A 19377-nucleotide genomic window follows, 5' to 3' on the forward strand; every position below is an offset into this window, starting at 1 on the left:
CTGGTATAACATTTAAATTTTTATCAAAATTCTCCAAATTTCAAATTTTTTCATTCAGATCAAAATTTTTAAACTAAACACTTCCAAATTTTCTGTGCATTTTTCTCTTAAGGCAACTTTTTGAAGTAAGTCACAAGGTTTACCTTACAGCTTCCAACAAGATAATAATTACAAATACTCTTTTATAGAATTCGAAAAAAAAACAAAACAACAACATATCAAAATGTGCGATCCATGCTATTCTTGTTGCGGACCTTGCGGACCATGTGGCCCATGCGGCCCTTGCGGCCCATGTGGACCCTGTGGCAGCCCTTGTTCGCCATGCGGACCGTGTAATCCATGCGGACCCTGCGGACCGTGCTGTATACCGAATTGTGGACCATGTGGTTTGACAATGCCTTCGGGTCCGTATGTACCACCGCCGTGCGATCCATGTTGTTTAGGTTGTGGACCTTGTGGGCCACGCGGCCGACGTAGTCGACCATGTGGACCCTGCGGACCTTGCGGCGCTTGCAGTCCCTGCATGCCAGGATGTCCATACGAAGCGCCCGAGTGTGGCACATGCTATCCATGCGCGCCGACACCGTGGAATACACAATGTGGCCCATGCGGGCCATGCGGTCCACAAGTACCGTGTGCACCATGTGGACCGTGCCCACCGTGCAATCCTTGTGGCCCGTCGTGTTAAATACATACACATATATACATGCCTATGTATATGATAGTCTTGTTTGCGAATAATTCGATTTTGATTTCATATTTATTTTTGGAGAAGAATGGACCTTTTCTAAATTGAAAATGAAAGTATGCGAAACCAAATAATCTAAAAAGCCGAAAGTGACTTAACTAGCCATTATCAAGGTGAGTTTCATCATGGCGAATTTACCTTGATGCGCGCAAAACTGTCAAGGTGGATTTCGGCTGCGTGAAACCCACCTTGCTAACGGCTTTGCGCGCAACATGGCACTCCCAGCGGTGGTGGTCACATATAGAGCGGCCGTGTATTTCGACTACTTTTTTAAATTTTCTGATATTTTATTTATCTATCTCGTTTTAGGACCCACGCGGGATCGTCCACGCGGTATACTGTGTGGTATACATTGCACTTGCATGTGCGTTAAACGCAATGGATTACAAGATTTGTGCCATCACTCCTTGTGCCGAAGACTATGTTAGCAGGCACTGCGGTACTCTTACGTAAGTACGGATCACGAAATTAGCGTATCCGAGCACGTCCTTAACGATCTGCTTCCTTTCAGATTTATGCGGTTAAAATTGCAAAGTGACATGCCTCATGGACAGCCCTCCTTAGACGTACGCCGGTGTTTTCAATTCATTTTGACCGGGTCGTTTGCGACACTTCTCATCATTTTACACCCTACACTAACTCTACATACAAGACAGTGGCTTCAATGATGTAAAGGCAAACAGCATATAGCACTGTGATAGAGGAAGCGAAAGCAATTGCAGCGGAACTCAAGCGTGGTTGATCTCACAACTTTTGGCGCCGACGAAAATTGTGTATTTGCTTTTCCTTAATGTTCGCATTTAAGTAGCGATGCATCTACATATGTATGTATATATGTGATTTAACACGATGCATCCGAAACTCCTTGAAAAAGCAAATGTTAATAAAGTACTAGATGGTGGTTTCCTTCTTCATTGAATAAAAAAGGTATATGTTTCACTTCTGCTACAAACTTAAAGGTGGTCGTAAATGAATGAACCTCTTCGGCTGACTTCGTTGTTTTCAACAGCTGTGCAAGCGTTGATCCCGACAGACTTGTTCCAACCAATCGGATAAAAATTTAGTTTAAGTATGTCGCGTATAAGCCACAAGACTGCAATATAATAAAGGGTGATTTTTTAAGAGCTTGATAACTTTTTTTTAAAAAAAAACGCATAAAATTTGCAAAATCTCATCGGTTCTTTATTTGAAACGTTAGATTGGTTCATGACATTTACTTTTTGAAGATAATTTCATTTAAATGTTGACCGCGGCTGCGTCTTAGGTGGTCCATTCGGAAAGTCCAATTTTGGGCAACTTTTTCGAGCATTTCGGCCGGAATAGCCCGAATTTCTTCGGAAATGTTGTCTTCCAAAGCTGGAATAGTTGCTGGCTTATTTCTGTAGACTTTAGACTTGACGTAGCCCCACAAAAAAATAGTCTAAAGGCGTTAAATCGCATGATCTTGGTGGCCAACTTACGGGTCCATTTCTTGAGATGAATTGTTGTCCGAAGTTTTCCCTCAAAATGGCCATAGAATCGCGAGCTGTGTGGCCTGTAGCGCCATCTTGTTGAAACCACATGTCAACCAAGTTCAGTTCTTCCATTTTTGGCAACAAAAAGTTTGTTAGCATCGAACGATAGCGATCGCCATTCACCGTAACGTTGCGTCCAACAGCATCTTTGAAAAAATACGGTCCAATGATTCCACCAGCGTACAAACCACACCAAACAGTGCATTTTTCGGGATGCATGGGCAGTTCTTGAACGGCTTCTGGTTGCTCTTCACCCCAAATGCGGCAATTTTGCTTATTTACGTAGCCATTCAACCAGAAATGAGCCTCATCGCTGAACAAAATTAAAGCGCGAAACACATTTCGAACCGAACACTGATTTTGCTAATAAAATTCAATGATTTGCAAGCGTTGCTCGTTAGTAAGTCTATTCATGATGAAATGTCAAAGCATACTGAGCATCTTTCTCTTTGACACCATGTCTGAAATCCCACGTGATCTGTCAAATACTAATGCATGAAAATCCTAACCTCAAAAAAATCACCCGTTACCTCAGCTTATCTCATTCCACGGTTAGTGAGACGTCCTGAGGCAGGCTTCAAAATTTAGTGATTTCTGAGCCTTTTACGAATATAGTACACAAAACGAATCTCTTTACATCAAAATTAAGCGGACGAAACTCATCCGATCATTATCTCAGGTTTTATTCTTCCTTGCTTATTATACTCGTTTGAAGTCAAATCAAACCCTTATTTTAAATTCATATCCAACAGAACTAGTAGCCCTTGATCCAAAAGCTTCATGAAGAATGCTATATATTTTTTTCCTAATGGGTATTTGAAATCTTCTCCCACCTCGATCGTCGTAGAAAAATTCTTATAATTTCGGAACAAGATAAGTTCAAAATTCCGAGCTCGATTATCCATCGCTAGACATTAAGAAAGGCATCAATCGCTTATACTTGTACTGTTGTAGAGGAACAATTGTGAAGAGGTGGGCCTTTCAACAAAAGTGGTGTCTTGGCTCCACGAAAGCGTAGTCAAGACAATAATGTTTCATGGATGACAGATTCACTGTGAGTGTTATTGTTAGTGTGGTCCTTGTCAATGCCATTACATACATACGTTCCACTTATAAACTTAGCTGATAGGTACTTAACGACGAAGGCTTCTGATAGACTTAGGTAAGCTGGGTATATGGGGGTCCAGGGCAGGGACAGACTGATTAACTCCACTATTTTTCTTAATTTCCTTACTATCGATATCACTACACTGCGGAACAAACTCTTGTAGGTTCCTTCTGTGCTCACAAACCTGCGAGGGATATGTGGGCCGGGCACACCCGTTGAAGAAGAGGTGCAGTGAGGTTTTTCATATATTGAGAAAAGTTAAGAGGGAAAGTAAGAGGTGGAGTCTCCCATGGCATGAGGTAGCTGAAAGAGGTTAGATAGGTACACTTCTGGGCACTCTCCTTGAGAGATGTGCATTCATTGCTTAAGTCGAGCGGCTATACTGCCTTTCTAGCCCGCTGACTGTGCGCTCGAAACTTGTCCAGAAGTGCAAGACCTTATTAGCAACAGCTTAAATTTTTTCAACAAAATATTAGTATTGGTGGCACAACAGAATTGCCAACTGCAAACTCGATGATCTTGCTGGGAGTGGCTCTTTTACTCCAAAAATATTCAATTGAAAGCGATCGGTTTTCCGATGTTCTATTGCGTTCTAGCGCTGGGTTTGTCGATCTTCAGAGAGCTCGGCAAGCGCTGGTCAACAACCACAACGCCTGCGAAATCCTTCGGGCCCAAAGTGAACCGTAAAAGGCCCTCCGAGCTACTCGCACTTAGCAAAGTCAATTTCGCCGCAATTGTAAGTGTTACGATTGGACGCGGTCTAGTATCTTGCCGGACGCAAATGCCAAAGCTGTATAGAAAAAGGCGAGGTTGAATAATCTAAACACTTTCTTCTCAGCTGTCCCCCTTTTGCCAGACTGTTATTGAAACATCTCGGTAGTCACACTTTCGGCGAACTGGCCGGAATTAATATCAGCCGACTTAATTAACGCTCAGAAATGTCCATGTGGAGTTGCTTATTGAACAAGCTCCCAAGAACCAGCATTAATACCAACAACAGCGTCAGCCTCGAAATCCAACACAGAATATCTTTGGCAAACAGGGTTTACTTCAGGACAATAAAGAAGTAAAGTCCTCTCTTGACGAACAAAGATCATAATCTACAATCCCCGTCCTGCTATGTGGTGCAGAGGAATAGAAGATGAACACATCTGATGAGTCGCCTTTAGGAGTGTTTAAAAGAAAGGTTTTGCGAAATATTTATGCTCTTCTTCGCACTGGCTGCAGTCGATGGAACGAAGAGCTGTACGAGATAAACGACGACACTGACATATTTCAGCGAATTAAGATACAGCGGCTATGCTGGTTAAGCCATGTCCATGTCCGTTTGGAAGAGAACACTCCAGCTTTGAAGGTTTTCGATTCAGTACGCGCCGGGGGAAGTAGATAAAGAGGAAAACCTCTACTCCGTTGGAAGGACCAAGTGGAGAAGGACTTGGCTTCGCTTGGAATATCCAATTGGCGCCAGGTAGCGAAAAGAAGAAACGACTGACGCGCTGTTGTTAACTGGGCTATAAATGCATAAGTGGTGTCTCCACCAGTAAAGAAAGAAGACACAGATTGTGGTGTCAAACCTATAGCATTTTTGACCAATCATCCTCGTCTTCAAAGGTAAAATACAAACTTTATTAGATGCTTTCTTTTTCCTTCGAGTAGGGTGGTTTGCATTTGAACTTTTTTTCGGCCGGAATTCTTGGTACGGCTAGACTTTTTGGGAAATATTTAGCATAAACCAATTTAGTGCTTGTTCATTAAAATACTGTACTTCTATTCATATTTAAAAATCCAAGCAAGTCATGCAAATATTTTCAAGCAAGAAAATATTTTGTAAAACAAATTTGGAAAAATTCTCATTCCAAAACAATATTTCGGCTAAAAACCAGCTAACAAATTTCCGTTGCGACCAAAAGTAAGTTAATCCTTCAATATATACAAATATATTTACCGTATCCTTTTCACATATCACTAAACATTTCAAAGAATTTTTATTTAAATTCATTGATGATAATTTGTCGCGTACCGTTTAAAATTAATTTGCATTTCTTACAGAAATTAACCTAACATCGAAATGTGCTGCGGTCCCTGTTATGGCTCTTGCTGTAGTCCCTGTTATAGCTCGTGCTGTAGCCCCTGTGGGTCGTGCTGTGGTCCTTGTGGACCCTGCTGTGGCCCCTGTGGACCTTGTGGCGGCTGTGGCCCGTGCGGATCCTGCTGTGGCCGTTGCTAGACGTCTCTACGCCGCTTTTGTAAGTACAACCACTTTGAAAGCTGGTTAGAACATGCTTTGAAATTCATTTCTTATCTACCTTCAGTCCCAATTCAGCTTCTGGGAGTTAGAGTACCATTAATTCAAAGCGGCTAAATGTCAAATGAACGGCGAACGGCAAAAATATCGGTATTTATTGCGTACATTTGGTCCCAAACTCTTCTAAAATTAATGGTTTGTTTTTACTTTCAGTTAAATGGACTGTAAAACCAAAGAAAGTCAGTGTCCTCGAACAACGTGAGCAACAGCGGACCAGAAAAGTTCTAGGCAGCCATATAAAATAGCTTAAGATATCACAATTTTTTGGTTACATTTTTCTTTTTTCTTTTTAATAAAAGTGAAACTGCTTTTATTAAATTGAGATTTTTTATTAAATTCGTAGTATGGAAAGGTTAGTCTCACAAGCCGTTTGTGGCTGATCGACTATTCAGACTATTGTTTAGGCTTACAAAGTTATTGAGCTGGCTTGAATCAAGAAAATAGGATTTTCCGTTTGTTATATCCTTCAAAGTTTTCCTGGAATATGACATTGAGGACCACTTTAGTTCCAGAACATTTCGGAGATGCAGAGAAATGGGGTCAGAATGACACGCGTATATTCCTAAGCAGTAGTCTTTTTGAGGGTTTCCTTGGAGGGTTGTATTTATAATAAAAAACTTCGAACTATTTTTCGATAAGGTGAACGTGTTCCCTCATAATCCTGTTTAGTTTATGGAAGATGCTATCAAAAGCCAAACTTATTTGAAGAGCTACCTCTTTAACTATTTCTGTTTCTTCCTTAAGAGTTTAGCGCCAGTATCTATTGTCTATGGTCTAGCAATCTATTATAGCTTTTCCTAAATCAGAATCAAAGCAATTGGCCAGAAGAAGAATGGAAATATATCCACGTTAGTGTAGAACGGATCAAGTTACTCCTTAGGAAGGTACACAAATCAGAAATTTAAGACCATGACCATTTATGGGATTTATTACGTTGTCAATATTCGTGTTGCAGAGCTGAATAGAGAAGGTACAATCGACATCAGTGGCGCGCTGTCAGTTCTGCTTTCTCCAGACTGGAAACGGTAGGGTAACAAATGGTAAGTAGAGGAAGAGAAAGGCATCCACTTCGTTCGAGAGAACAAGTGGAATAGGACCTGGCGACACTTGGAATCTCCAATGGGCGCCAAAAAGTGAAAAGGAAGAAATCCAGAACACAGTGGTAATAATGCAGGTATGCGCACGAGTTGAACCTAAATGCGGCAGACAAGAGGAATCTCTACACTGAAACACTCGAACTACTTGCATCAAACATGGACTCACTGCAATATCTGTCTAAATTTTTTCAGCTTTTCATCTTTCAAAAAGAAAAAATTCAAAATCATTACAAACATTTTTGGCTCTACAAACGAAACTAAATTTCCAGTCTATACTTTTTTCAAAAGCTAAAAAAGTAAGTAAGGATCTTTAATAAGCACCCAAAGCCTCTCTAATTTTCTTCCACATTTCAGGGCACTATCTAGGCAAACGCATACAAAATGTGTTCTGGTTGTAGCCCTTGCTGTAGTCCTTGCTGCTGCTCGCCATGCGTCTGCCCCTGCAGGTACCTGAAGTGCACGGATTTCTGCTGCCGTTGGCCATGCCCATGCAAGGCTCATTGCTATAATACACCACCCAAGTGTTGCTGCTAAGCAGTAATACTTGAAATGCCGCAATGGAGCTTGTCGTCAGAACTAATTTTAGTCAAATATATGGTATACAATGCTTTTGGATTAAGAAGTTTTAAGTGAAAATAAAGTAAAATTTTGGAAAAAAACATTGAAAACTCAGTACTTGCAATAAATCTACTCAAAAGCCGCCGATTTGAAGTGGAAAATTTGTTTGTCTTCTCAAGAACATTTAGCCTTTGTGTAGTTCAAACTGCTCTTGGTATCTTAGCTCTGTTGTTATTGCTGTAACGTGTACCTAATCCTCATTAGGATGGTAAGGATTAGATAATTTGTCCTCGGAGTTATCCATCAGTAGGCTCAGGAAACGTACTGTTTCGACGGGATCGGAACAAAGGTGAAGATGTGAATGGCGATCAATGCTTGTTGGATGCTAGTTGCGTTCGGTTTCTGGTCAGCTTATAGGAGACGGTTTCGCTATAAGCAGGTGACTGCGGGGATGATTTCTGCGAAAGCACCCCAGAAGGAACTGTTTGGAGAGGAGTTCATTATGCCGCTTAAATGTGAGCATACGGACTTTACTATGCAGGTGTTCGATGGGAGACATCAAGAGGCATCCTGTCGTAGTCCAGAGTGCAGTTTACCTCGATGATTGACGACCGCTCAGGTTGTTCATAGTCCATCTTTTTAGTCCTGGAGGAACCGCAGATTTTTCTCCATGTATCGTCAATCAATCACACATTGACTGGCTTTTGACAAGCCCAATGCTACGAAGATCGTCCTCTCGCAGAAAGTTTTTGGTTAGGGCCATGAACTATCTGGCGCTTATGACGCTAAGTGCTATGGTGATACCGTGCACTTTTCGGAAGCCATGCTGGTGGTTTGTTAGTCCCAAGTGGTGTGTTAAAGTCGGAAGTAGCAGGGCCTCAAGTGTCTTCACTACAGGGGAGAGGAGAGTTATTGGATGAAAGGACTCTCCTATGTTGGCGGATTTCCCAGGTTTCAGTAGTGGGACCACACTTCCGGTTTTCCACATATCCGGTATTTGAGTGGTCAGCGATAGGTTGAGGACCTTGATACAGACCTTCGGTAACCCGAAATTACAGATTTTGTCATCTCATAGTCATACTAAACCATTTAAGGGCGTGACATAAACGGAGGCAGAACAAATATCCTATATTCGCGAAATCGTCCTCAATCGATTGACCATATACTGAACCCTGAAACCACTTTATATACAAGAGACAAAACAATAAAAAGCAAAGCAATGTCTCAATTGCTGAATAAAAATGTAATACAATTTTCATTACAAAACTTTTTGTTTAACCAAAAATAAATCCAAAAAAATTTGTCCGTTACAATTATTTTGAAAAAGGTAATTATGTTTGGCAAAGACTTAATAAATATTTCCTTAACTTACTTCCACTCACTTTCGCCAACAGCAGCCCCAAACCAATTGAAAATGTGCGAACCTTGCGGCTTTTCCGTTGCGCCGTGTGGCCCTTACGGACCCATAGGACCATATGGACCGATTACCGCTTGCGGAGCGCATGGTATTTATGGACCGCCTTGCATACCGGATTCGTCACCGAACCCGCCCTGCTGTCCCTCACCTTGTCCAGTAGGCTGCTGTCCACCACCATGCGATCCCTGCTCCAACTGTTGTCCAAATCCATGTTGCCTCTGAAATTGGACTGAAAATTGGTGTCAGCTTAATATTCGCTCTAAAGGAGTTTTTCATGCATGTCTTGAGTTGAATTGGGGCGAAAAAATTTGTTGCAACAAGCGCTTATGTACATCCGTAGACTGTTTGTGTTGAGCTAACGGTTGACTTACGGTATCAGTTGTACATGCAGTAGAGAGGGACTAACTTTGTATGTACTGAATGCACAAGTAATCGCCAGCGCTCTTTGTGTTATATAGTGCATGTAAATATGAACCGTGTCTTATTAGAAATGGTAACCCAATGTTTCGTTTTTGGTAATAAAATTCTTGCAATAGTCGTCTACAAAGTCTAAAATTGATATTTTATTGGTAAAACTTATGGAGACTGTATTTAGCTTCCTCAGAGGTCTCGGTAAATTTGGTAATATACTTATTTTATTTCAACCCGACTGCCCTATGTATTCAAGTTGGAACATTGGGAGCCTGAAGATTTCTCAAATTTTATCTCAAGGGTAGGTGCTTCGCGATGACCCCTGAAAAAGTAATAGGTTCGGTTAGTTTAGGTAGGATTCATCAAAAACAATCGATGGATCTTACTTTGACAGGGACTCCTTAAAGTGCATCATCTCATAGACCGACGAAGTGTTTTGAGTCGCAAATTATTATCAATCTCAACCACCTCGCTTGGTTCCCCAAAGATGTATTTAACGAGTTATTTCAGCCTCAGTCTGGCAAAAGTCGGACAAAAGAAGAAAGAGTGAGTGACAAAATGAGTTTGCCTTGCCTTTCTCCATATACAAGTAGCTGTAACCCGTGTGTACCTATTGTACAATGTCCAGTCAGACTGTTCACTTTGGGCCATAAGGATCTCGCTTGTCAAGCCCACTACAGGTCCATGGATGCAGCGTTAGAACACAAGAGGACATCATACAACCAACACAGTTTCAATCGGATGAAATTAGGTTAGGAGTGCCCTCGCTTGCAAGCTCATTGGCTTTGCAGTTTCCGTGGATTCCGCTGTGACCGGGTCTTCATACAAATCTAATAAGGTAATGGCTTGAAGCTAATGCTAATAAGGTTATGTACTTCTTGACTAGTTTTGAGCGCACAATACCGACCGGCTATCAAAGTGAATGCACACCTTTCTGAAGAAACTTGCACTTCGGAACAATATACCTACCGCTACCTTGATGGAATAGTCTGGTAGTCTGAAACTTGAGGTGATACAGAGCACCCAATGGGAAATTCTACCTCCTTCCAACGGCTAAGTCTAATTGAAGTCTTCGCAAAGCATCTGCCAGCTTTGGCATGTCTACAAATGCAAAGTGTAGGATTGCATTGAGTGTCATTGTTTGTATTGTCCTTAGTGAACCACAAATACCGACAAGGTTCACTCTTTGAACACGCTCCAGCTGCTTAGCTAATGTAGTTTTTCCGAGCGCCCTCCACCACATAACGAGCCCGTAAACGATTATTGGCTTAACTACGGTTTCATAGAGCCATAACAGGCCTCCCACTACTTAAGCTAAGATTTACCGATCTAAATGGGGTTAGATCGCCGAAATCTAATTCCCAAACAGCCGGTTCTACGCCAAGGAATTGACCCGGATTTACCGGCCAAGCGCTGTTATTTCGAAGATCTGTGAGCCCTCCTCTTCCCCATTGCTCCTCTACAACAATATACAAAGTCACTAAGTTCCCTGAGTTTTTCTTTACTCTAGTTAAAATAATTAAGGACTGGAGTCTGCGATAAAGGCAAAAAATGCCAACAAGACGCTCTTACGAGTTCCACTCCTCAACAATCTTGTCAAAAATGGAACAAATATTGTCTTAGAATACTAAAACTCAATATCATCATCTCCAGCCACCGGCTCATGCAGGCCAAACACCTAAAAAGTCCTGTCGAAACACTGATGCCCCACTGTACTTTCAAAGTGAGAACATATTTCATACCAGACAACCTTGCATTATCTGTCAGAAAAAAATTTTTGAATCATTCATAAATATTTCGGCTTTGCAAGAACATTAAAAATTTAAAAGTTTATAATAAAAAAATCGTAAGTTACAAAACTAGTCAGCAAAATTTGGATTTCTTTTAATTTTCGCTTTCTAATCTCCCCCTGCGACTTCACAGCTCTTCCATTCAAAGAACGCCCTACCCAGAATGTGCGATCGCTGCTATAACAATAAAAATGGCTCGTCTACTTCCGCTTGCCAGAATGGCTATTGTAATACATGTTGTCCTAATGGTTATTGCAGCCGTACACGCACACCACAAAGTCCAAAACCAGATCCAACGGCCTGGACTGGGCCAAGCCAATCGTTTAGCCGTGAATCGCAGTCAAATTGGGTACAACACCAACGTTGGGCGTGACTAACATCACGGCTGAGGCAATCGCAAAAATTACACGAGATAGAAAAGCAAAAACCAACGAAACTATTAGTCTTGCAGTCGGAATATAGTCTCCCGCAAATGTAGGTGACGCTATTACTAAAAACCGAGGTGGACGTGCTTTTATGGTTGTATTTTTTCGCTCATTCTCTTCTATGTAGCTCAGCGAAGGTCATCATTGCGCCAGAAAGTGATCCACCACCGCACGTGATGATTATGCCAAACGATTCAAAGGAGTCCCTGGTGTACGTAAGCTGCTGAAAAAAATATTAAACACTACTGAGTTATTACTTTCCACACAGCTTCAGACAGGATTCCAGCGAGGATTTGAAGAAACCAACCAAACTTATGATCATACCATCGCGAGTTTTGGAGACGAGTAAAACCCTTAAGTATGATGTAATTAAAATGGCGGTTTTCTAATTAACCCAAAAACCGGGGTTGTACTCGTCATTGTAGGCATCTAGATGATAGTACAAAACTGGCGCTGGACTTTACAAGATCTATAGCGTGCAGATTTCCAACGCTCCTGCACAAGTGGAAAGTCCATTTTCTATTATCTAGCGAGCTAGCCGATGCGGTGCGTATGGATCCCGGCAAATTTCGTCGGCCACATCACACTCCCGCTGTTAGATTTGAAACTCGGTACAGCGCGAAAAAGAAGTCTCCACCATATCCGCGGAGAAATTCAGTACTGATGCCGAACAGTCTGCCCTGCAGCCAACTTCGTAAGGGTCTACAAAAGATTGTTAATGATTTTAAGATAGTTTACAAGAATGCTTGAAAAAATAAAACTCACACCTCAGCCATACAGGAAGAAAATTTGGAGTTTTTATGGTGGGAATAAGTAAATCGGATATCTAAGGGAACAGGAATTTGGTTTGTCACAGGTTATGTTCTTTTTTTTTAGGGTATTTTTGATTATAGGATCATAATAATTAGATTTCTGACTGCAGAGTAAAATGTCCACTTCTTTTAGTATGAGTTCTCTTTGCAATAAAATTGAAAGGTTTCTACTTGATCTTTGGGAATATTCCTTTTCGAAACCAATACTTTTGGAGGAAACTCACAGAAGAGTTCGGAGTGTCAAACTCAAGTCAATAAAAATAAATTTGGATGACTCTTCTCAGTCAGATAAATATGATGATATCAGCGTAGAGCTTCAGGCTGCAAGGCGTCGAAAGTAATACCAAGCATATTTGATTGAAAATCTATGTCGAGCTCGTAAAGATAACCGTTAATCCGCATAGTAAACTTCTTCAAAATCAAGAAAGGCTTCCTTTATGGGAGGAGCTCAAACTCCAATTAACTCATTGAAGTGCTGTGGCGTTCCATATCCCAAGGGTATTTCACCCAGCATTAAAAAGGTCTCACAGTACACTTAATCCACCAATTCACCGTTACCCTGAAGGTTGGATTAGAGATAACCACTTGTTCTAAATTTAATCCCAAGTGCTCAATGAGAAATATTTTATTTGTACTATTTGTTTTTCAGGAAAAAAAATCACTCAAATCATTCAAAAAATTTTCGGCTTTTCATAAACAACAAAATTACACGAACTTCTCGATTATCATCTTCAAACTAACAGGTATGAAAACAACTGTAAATAATGCTTACAACTAAATATCAATTAACACTTTACTCCATTAGTCTACTTGGACAACAACAGCTCAAAATGTCCTTTCCCTGTTGCGGTTGCTGCGGCTCTTATGGTTGCCCGACTGGCCCTTGTGGCCCTTGCGGTCCGTGTGGACCATGTCGACCAGGCGGACCGTGCCAACCTTGCGGACCATGTGGCCCATGTAGCCCCTGCGGACCGTGTGGCCCATGCAGCCCCTGTGGCCCATGTGGTTCTTGTGGACCTTGCTGCGGACCGTCGTCATGCGATCCGTGCTCACCTTGCGGTCCGTGCGGACCTTGTGGTCCTTGTGGACCTTGTGGTCCCTGCTGTAGCCCGTGCGGTCCTTGTATAACGCGCGGTCCATGCGGCCCTTGTGGTACATGCGGACCCTGCTGCAATCCATATCCGGGCTGCTGTGCGTTCGGTTGTCCGTGTTCCAAATGCCCGAACCCGTGCCGATATCTAAAGCCAAAATACTAAGTACTAAGGTAACGCGCTTGCTGGACATTTACGAAGTACAAAACTTGGGACTGTGTGTGCAGGGCGGGTTTGTTGAGGAACGAGTTACTAGAAATATGGAGACACTTGGGTTGGAAATAGAATTTCAAATGCAACAAGCGCTGACAAGTAGTGGCGATCGTTGGACAACGAGTCGATCAAGCGGTTAGATAATAGATTTCAAAGAATGCGTCTGCAATTGCCATATGTCGTTTTGTTCATTTGATATTTTGTATGAAGATATAAACGAATAAAAAGAGTACACCTTGCAAAGGTTGCTTGAAAATTTAAAAATCACCGAGTAAGTGCATTAATTGTCAAAGATGATCATTTTTAATTCATAAAATTTCAAAAATTCCGAAAGTAAACAACACCTCATTGGCACGGAAAATTTTTTTGTTAGAAATTTCTGCGCTAACTAAAAACGTGAGTAATTCGTGACATACGAAAAATAGTTCTTAATTATTTTTTTTTTGTTGTAGACTTCAGCCATCACCTAATGCAGTGCCCTTGCTGGTGCTATCGACCGGCTCCTTGTGGTCCTTATGGCCCCTTCGGTCCATGGGGTTGTATAGGACCATGCGGTGCCATAGGTCCATGCACGCCTTGTGGTGCGCCGTGGGGTTCGTGTCAGCCGTGTGGCAGTTCGTGTTACGGCTCTTCGTGTTATGGGCGTAGATGTTGTTAAAGCAAGTTACCGATGCAAACGAGCGCACGCAGCAAAGCAAGCAGGTAGAGATTAATGAGGAAACGCAGCGTCGATTTGGGCAATGAATTGGGTGAATTGCAATAATGGCAAGTGTATTTCGTTACAAACATGTGAACTGCAAGGTGAAGGCACAAAAATCATACAAAAATATTTAAATATAAAATATCTTTTTTAATTTTTGAGATTTTGTAAATAAAAGTGTGCAAAATACTCAAAAACATAAACATGCTTAGGTTTGTTTGTTGGAGAAAAATCTTTGCTGAAGTCTTTGCAGAGCTGTTTTTAAGGAACACTTTACAGTTAACATTGCGTAGTCAGTAAGCGACAAGAGAACAATGTTGAACGTTTTGAACTCTCTTGGGTTTAAGATTTTTTCGAAATTTTTTGATACATTGTTACGTTCATTGTTTTATCACACTAAGTCAGATAGGTCCATATTACGAATAGAATACATTTTCGATTTAATTTGTCTACTTATTGAGGCTCTGCCGCCCTTTTTTGAGGTGATCATCTCTCTTGAACAGCTTAGAACGCTGACCCATTCTAGTGCCCAAAAAGGTTCCTATATAATGCATCCTGAGACGCTTCAAAATCCACAAAGTACTTTCATCCTATCACAAAATTTGTTAAGACAACCAATGCCAGTTTCGGATTTGTCTCGTGGTTCCATATAGGTATAGGCTGGAAAATGGAAAGGTAAGTGCTTGATTGTTTCTACATCACAATCCTTCATACAACTTCGACAACTAGCGATTGCCCAGATTTTTAGTCTCATCACATGAATTAATATTAAAAGGAAATATATGATGATGCCCAGAAAAAATAAAGCAGCACCAAGAATGAACATTGACCAATAAGCATTTGAAACTGTAAAATCCTTCTCTTATCTGGGCTGTGAACTTGGTTGTGATAACTCAACAAGCCTGAGTATCGATGATAGAATACAAGCCGCTATTAAGTCACCCGCGTCCCAAATAAAACTGCTCAAATGAAAGCTACTCGATAGGCAATGCAAGCTAGAATAATACAAAACCATAACTTGACCAGTTTTATGGTACGGAGCAGAATCATGAATGCTAATCGACAATGAAGAAACCAAACTGCAAACCTTCGAAAAAAAGATCCTAAGAAAAATCCTAACTTGCCTTATGGCTTCTAATTCCAATTTATGAAAAAGGTGTTCGACGCTAGAATGCAAGGTATCTCATGTTGTCTTGCCGTATTTCATCTGATTTCACGGCTAATTTTCGGGTTAGGCGATTTCAAAATCCTCAAAAGACATTGTCTAGATGACCCAACACCGGGGTATCATTGGGTCTTTCATTTAGAACGCCTTTTTGAGTTACGAAATTTAAAGTTTCTTTTTTTATGCTGCGGATTTTGTGTTTAGGGATCGAATTTTTTGGAGTTTCGAGTCTCTTCTTTCAGTTTTGCTAGCAAATTTCTCACTTTGTCAAATTATTTGTTCACTTTATCTCATCTTATCTCACCACATCGAAGTACATCTGATTTCGACTGATTCCCTTACACCAAACGATAAAATATCATCTATCCTTTTCTCAAACTCACTCAACTTTTTATCAACTCTTATATTTTCTAAGATTTGGGTTAGGTTATTCAAGCAGGCCCATGAACAACGCATAGACCGATTTTGAGTTTTGAACTATGTGAGTTGGAGCGGCATTGCGTAATTCATGAGAAGTAGTCTTCTTTCATGTTGCCGTCAATAGAATCATGTTCCTACAATCTTTTCTATTAAGATCGCATAGATACTTTGTGTATCTTTATCCATCGAATATTTTTTATTCCATCGAATTTTAACCTTCCTTTCCATGCTCTTGTTCAGATCGTCGTAAAGATATTGCATGTGTTTAGCAATGTCGTTCACATTACTGGATGACAGCCGTACATTGCTCTTGGAATCTCGAACACTTTCTGTGAAATCGCTTGTTCCTGGCTACCTGGCTGCCCTGCTTCCGAAGGCACTTCTGGCCATTTCCGAGCCGTAATTAATGTGTTGTGCTCAGCTAGCATGCCCTTACATCAACGATATTTTTCTGTGTTTAATCTGAACACCTTTTCTCAATTGAAAAGTGGGATCATGTAGTTAGTCTGTACTTGACACACCGTCATTACCAACCGAGCTATGCCCGAAGCTTCTATATGTAAATTCTCCTGCCGTCAGTAGACGTCCCGCTGATTTTGCAGAGCAGTTTTCAGCGAATATGACCGGTTTAGCACTAATTGAAGAACCGCCGTTGGAGTGCTCTTTATGCATAGCACAGCAAGCCTCTGAATCTCTAGGTACTACTACATAAGAGAAAGAGAAGTCTCTTGCATTTCCACTACACAAGGAGATCAATTTTCTCCGGATTAATACCTCAGAACCGCATGCGATGGCATAGAAGTAAGCTTCAAATAATATTCCCTCATTGATTCGTCATAGAAGGCTTGATTAGTAAAATTATTACTTCTGGCCACAGTTAATAATTCTAAAGCAACCTGTAGCTTGTTTAAAAGAATATCTTTTAGCTATCAAAACGTAAAGAAGTCTAACTGCTGACGCTTGTTTTACTAAGGATCCAAGAAACAAGGATCTTTTGAGTAAAGGTTTAAACTTGTTTTTGTAACTCACTGTAACAATAATAAATAAAATATGTACATTGAAATAAATTTCACTTGAAATTTTCAGTTTTCCGTCATATCAAAATTTTCGTCAGGAAGATAGGCCACAAAAAAGTTTTCGTTTGTAACTTTTTGTTTCGCAGGAATTTCTAAACTAAGTTGTAAGTAAAGCCACGATTTAAAATGTAGTACAAAATTATTTAGTTAATTTCTACAGCTTTAAGAAATCGTGCGACGATGTGTTATTCCTGCTGTAGCTCATATTCCTGCTGCTCGCCCCGTTGTGGGCCATGCAGACCATGCGGGCCATGTGGCCCTTGCGGACCATGTGGTCCCTGCGGACCTTGTCGGCCATGCTGTGCACCGTGTGGACCGAGCGGATCATATGGCTCATGTCTTGATTGTCGTAAACCCTGTGGTGAGTCAAATATTTGTCGACCCACAGGCTGTTTCTATTTCGGCTGAGATACCATCGTCGCGAACACGAGTCATAGGAAGTGTGTTTGCGAGCCATCTGCGTCTGGTGCGTTCATTGTTGGTGCTAGCGTTGTGCTACAAAACACCGAACGTTTTGGAAGTTTTTGCAAGAATAAATGTTACAGGAAAAACGAATAACAGGACAAACACACATTGTGCTGAGTGAAGTTGATGTGTTGTAAACACGAAAATTGGCCAATAAACATACACACGTTTTGACATCAATAAAATGAGGTGGCTTTCGTTTTTTTTTCGTGGTAACGGTAGAAATATGAATAATTTGTATGTCCTAGAGGATCAGCGAGTTCATTCTTTCGTAGCTTTTGAGATGATGAAATTTCTTAGATTTTCAACTAATTCGCTGAGTGGAAAGGATGGTTGAGAGTCTAAGGTATGTAGGTGTGCTACGGCGAAGCTTAAACATAGGTTTACGTTTTAATGAAGATAATCCACTTGATGATCATTACGAACGAAATGATATTCAACACGTAAATGAAATCCATTTTATCCTTTGCCGAAAATTGCGTTGTAGCCAAATATTCAAGATTTCGTCTCCAATATTCAAGAAATATTAAAGATTTACATATTAATATTCAAGATTTCGAAACCGTTTACCACTATACATATGTACAAGCGCCTAAGACTATCGTAGGGAAATAATTTTTCCTTAACATCGTTCATTTTTAGCCGACGAAGACTCGGTACTGATTTAAGCTTCGGACGGCATACTCAGAAACAAAATACAAATAATATCCCACATTAATTCTTACTTCATAAATGAAATTTAAGCTATTTGTTCTTCAACATTCATTCAACATTGGCACAATCCATTTTTGTAAAAGTTTGCCTTTACTACTGATTTCTATATAGGATGTATTTTCAATGAAACAATACCATTTGCTATTTCGTAATAAAATCGCATCCTAAAAGACGCCGAAGATACTATTGCTACAATGCAACAAGACCAAATTAGTCCATCCGTGTCGTTCGTTTGGTAAATGGGCCAAAAACGACATGACCATACCGATCCCGATTCCCGGTTGAATGGGTATTTTAATAAACAAAATTGTCGCATTTGGAGTATCATCACTCATCGATAGTTCAGACGCCGTTCCATACTCATACATTTTCTGTTTGGTGTTCTCTATGGGCAGAAGGAATCATTGGCCCATATGCCTTCAAAAATAAAGTCGGCCATGGTGTTTTATTTTAATGGGGAACGCTATGGAGCCATATTAAAGACTGCGTGAATTGGAGGATGTTGATGTGGACGATCTTTGGTTCCAACAAGACGGTGTTACATACCTTACAGACAACGAAGCAATTCATTTATTTTAGGAAACTTCTTAATGAGTGCTTATCTCGCGCCGAGAGTTAGTGGCGTGGTCGCCAAGATCGTGCGATTTAACACGGTTGAAATACTTTTTGTGAGGTTATGTGGAGTCGCTTGTCTACGCAAATAAGCCTGCGACCACAGACTCCTTGGAAGTGAATACACTGCGCATCATTGCTGTAAGTCCGAATTGCTGCAAAAAGTGGTCGAAAAAAAACTCTTTACCAGCTCATCCCATTTTACTCGGACTGAGAAAAGAACACGTATCACGCATTTTTATATAAATATTTATTATTGCTTTCAAAATAGGCTGCTAAGAGGCCAATACAAGCATGCCAACGCTTAATCCATTTCGCTATACTCTTATTATAAGCTTCGGCTGGGATGGCCTGCAGTGTCTTCAGTGAATTTTAAGTTTTTGATTTCAACTCATTTTTGAAGTGCCATTCTTAAACCTAAGTCTCCTCACCAGTAATAATAAGTTTGATGAATATGATTCCTCAGCTCAACCATCCCTTTTGTGACCTCTATGCACTCGACGTCGTTTTTGCTAAAGATTCATATCTTTTGGTAGAAGTCTAGCATTGACACGCTTCATACCCGGAATATTAACCAAAATATGTTGAGTCGATTCAGAAGAGATGGTGAAATTTTCTGCTATCTCTCTGATGCCTATACGACGATTTTCAAGCAGAGTTTCTTTAACTTCTTTGATGTTATGGTATCATCATTAAGAGAGGTGGTAGAGCGATTTGCATGAGGCAAGTTTTCACG

General features: G+C 40.7%; 5 long non-coding RNA genes across 5 annotated transcripts; all 5 read left to right on the forward strand.

Annotated features, from left to right (window-relative positions):
- The first annotated feature begins 5129 nt into the window (after positions 1-5129).
- Positions 5130-5922, forward strand: LOC105233644 (uncharacterized). Its single transcript, XR_852889.4, has 4 exons — positions 5130-5279; positions 5420-5616; positions 5683-5765; positions 5829-5922. It is a non-coding gene; the product is annotated as an uncharacterized LOC105233644 (long non-coding RNA).
- A 761-nt stretch (positions 5923-6683) lies between these two features.
- On the forward strand, positions 6684-7431 carry LOC125778615 (uncharacterized). Its single transcript, XR_007422823.1, has 2 exons — positions 6684-7068; positions 7127-7431. It is a non-coding gene; the product is annotated as an uncharacterized LOC125778615 (long non-coding RNA).
- Positions 7432-8571: 1140 nt separating this feature from the next.
- On the forward strand, positions 8572-9294 carry LOC125778617 (uncharacterized). Its single transcript, XR_007422824.1, has 2 exons — positions 8572-8657; positions 8725-9294. It is a non-coding gene; the product is annotated as an uncharacterized LOC125778617 (long non-coding RNA).
- Positions 9295-12772: 3478 nt separating this feature from the next.
- On the forward strand, positions 12773-14385 carry LOC115065718 (uncharacterized). Its single transcript, XR_003845483.2, has 3 exons — positions 12773-12928; positions 12991-13885; positions 13942-14385. It is a non-coding gene; the product is annotated as an uncharacterized LOC115065718 (long non-coding RNA).
- A 2405-nt stretch (positions 14386-16790) lies between these two features.
- On the forward strand, positions 16791-17504 carry LOC105233011 (uncharacterized). The gene is made up of 2 exons (XR_852856.3): positions 16791-16954; positions 17011-17504. It is a non-coding gene; the product is annotated as an uncharacterized LOC105233011 (long non-coding RNA).
- Positions 17505-19377: the final 1873 nt, after the last annotated feature.

This window comes from Bactrocera dorsalis, chromosome 1, assembly GCF_023373825.1.
Source record: "Bactrocera dorsalis isolate Fly_Bdor chromosome 1, ASM2337382v1, whole genome shotgun sequence".
Taxonomy (NCBI): Eukaryota; Metazoa; Arthropoda; class Insecta; order Diptera; family Tephritidae; genus Bactrocera; species Bactrocera dorsalis.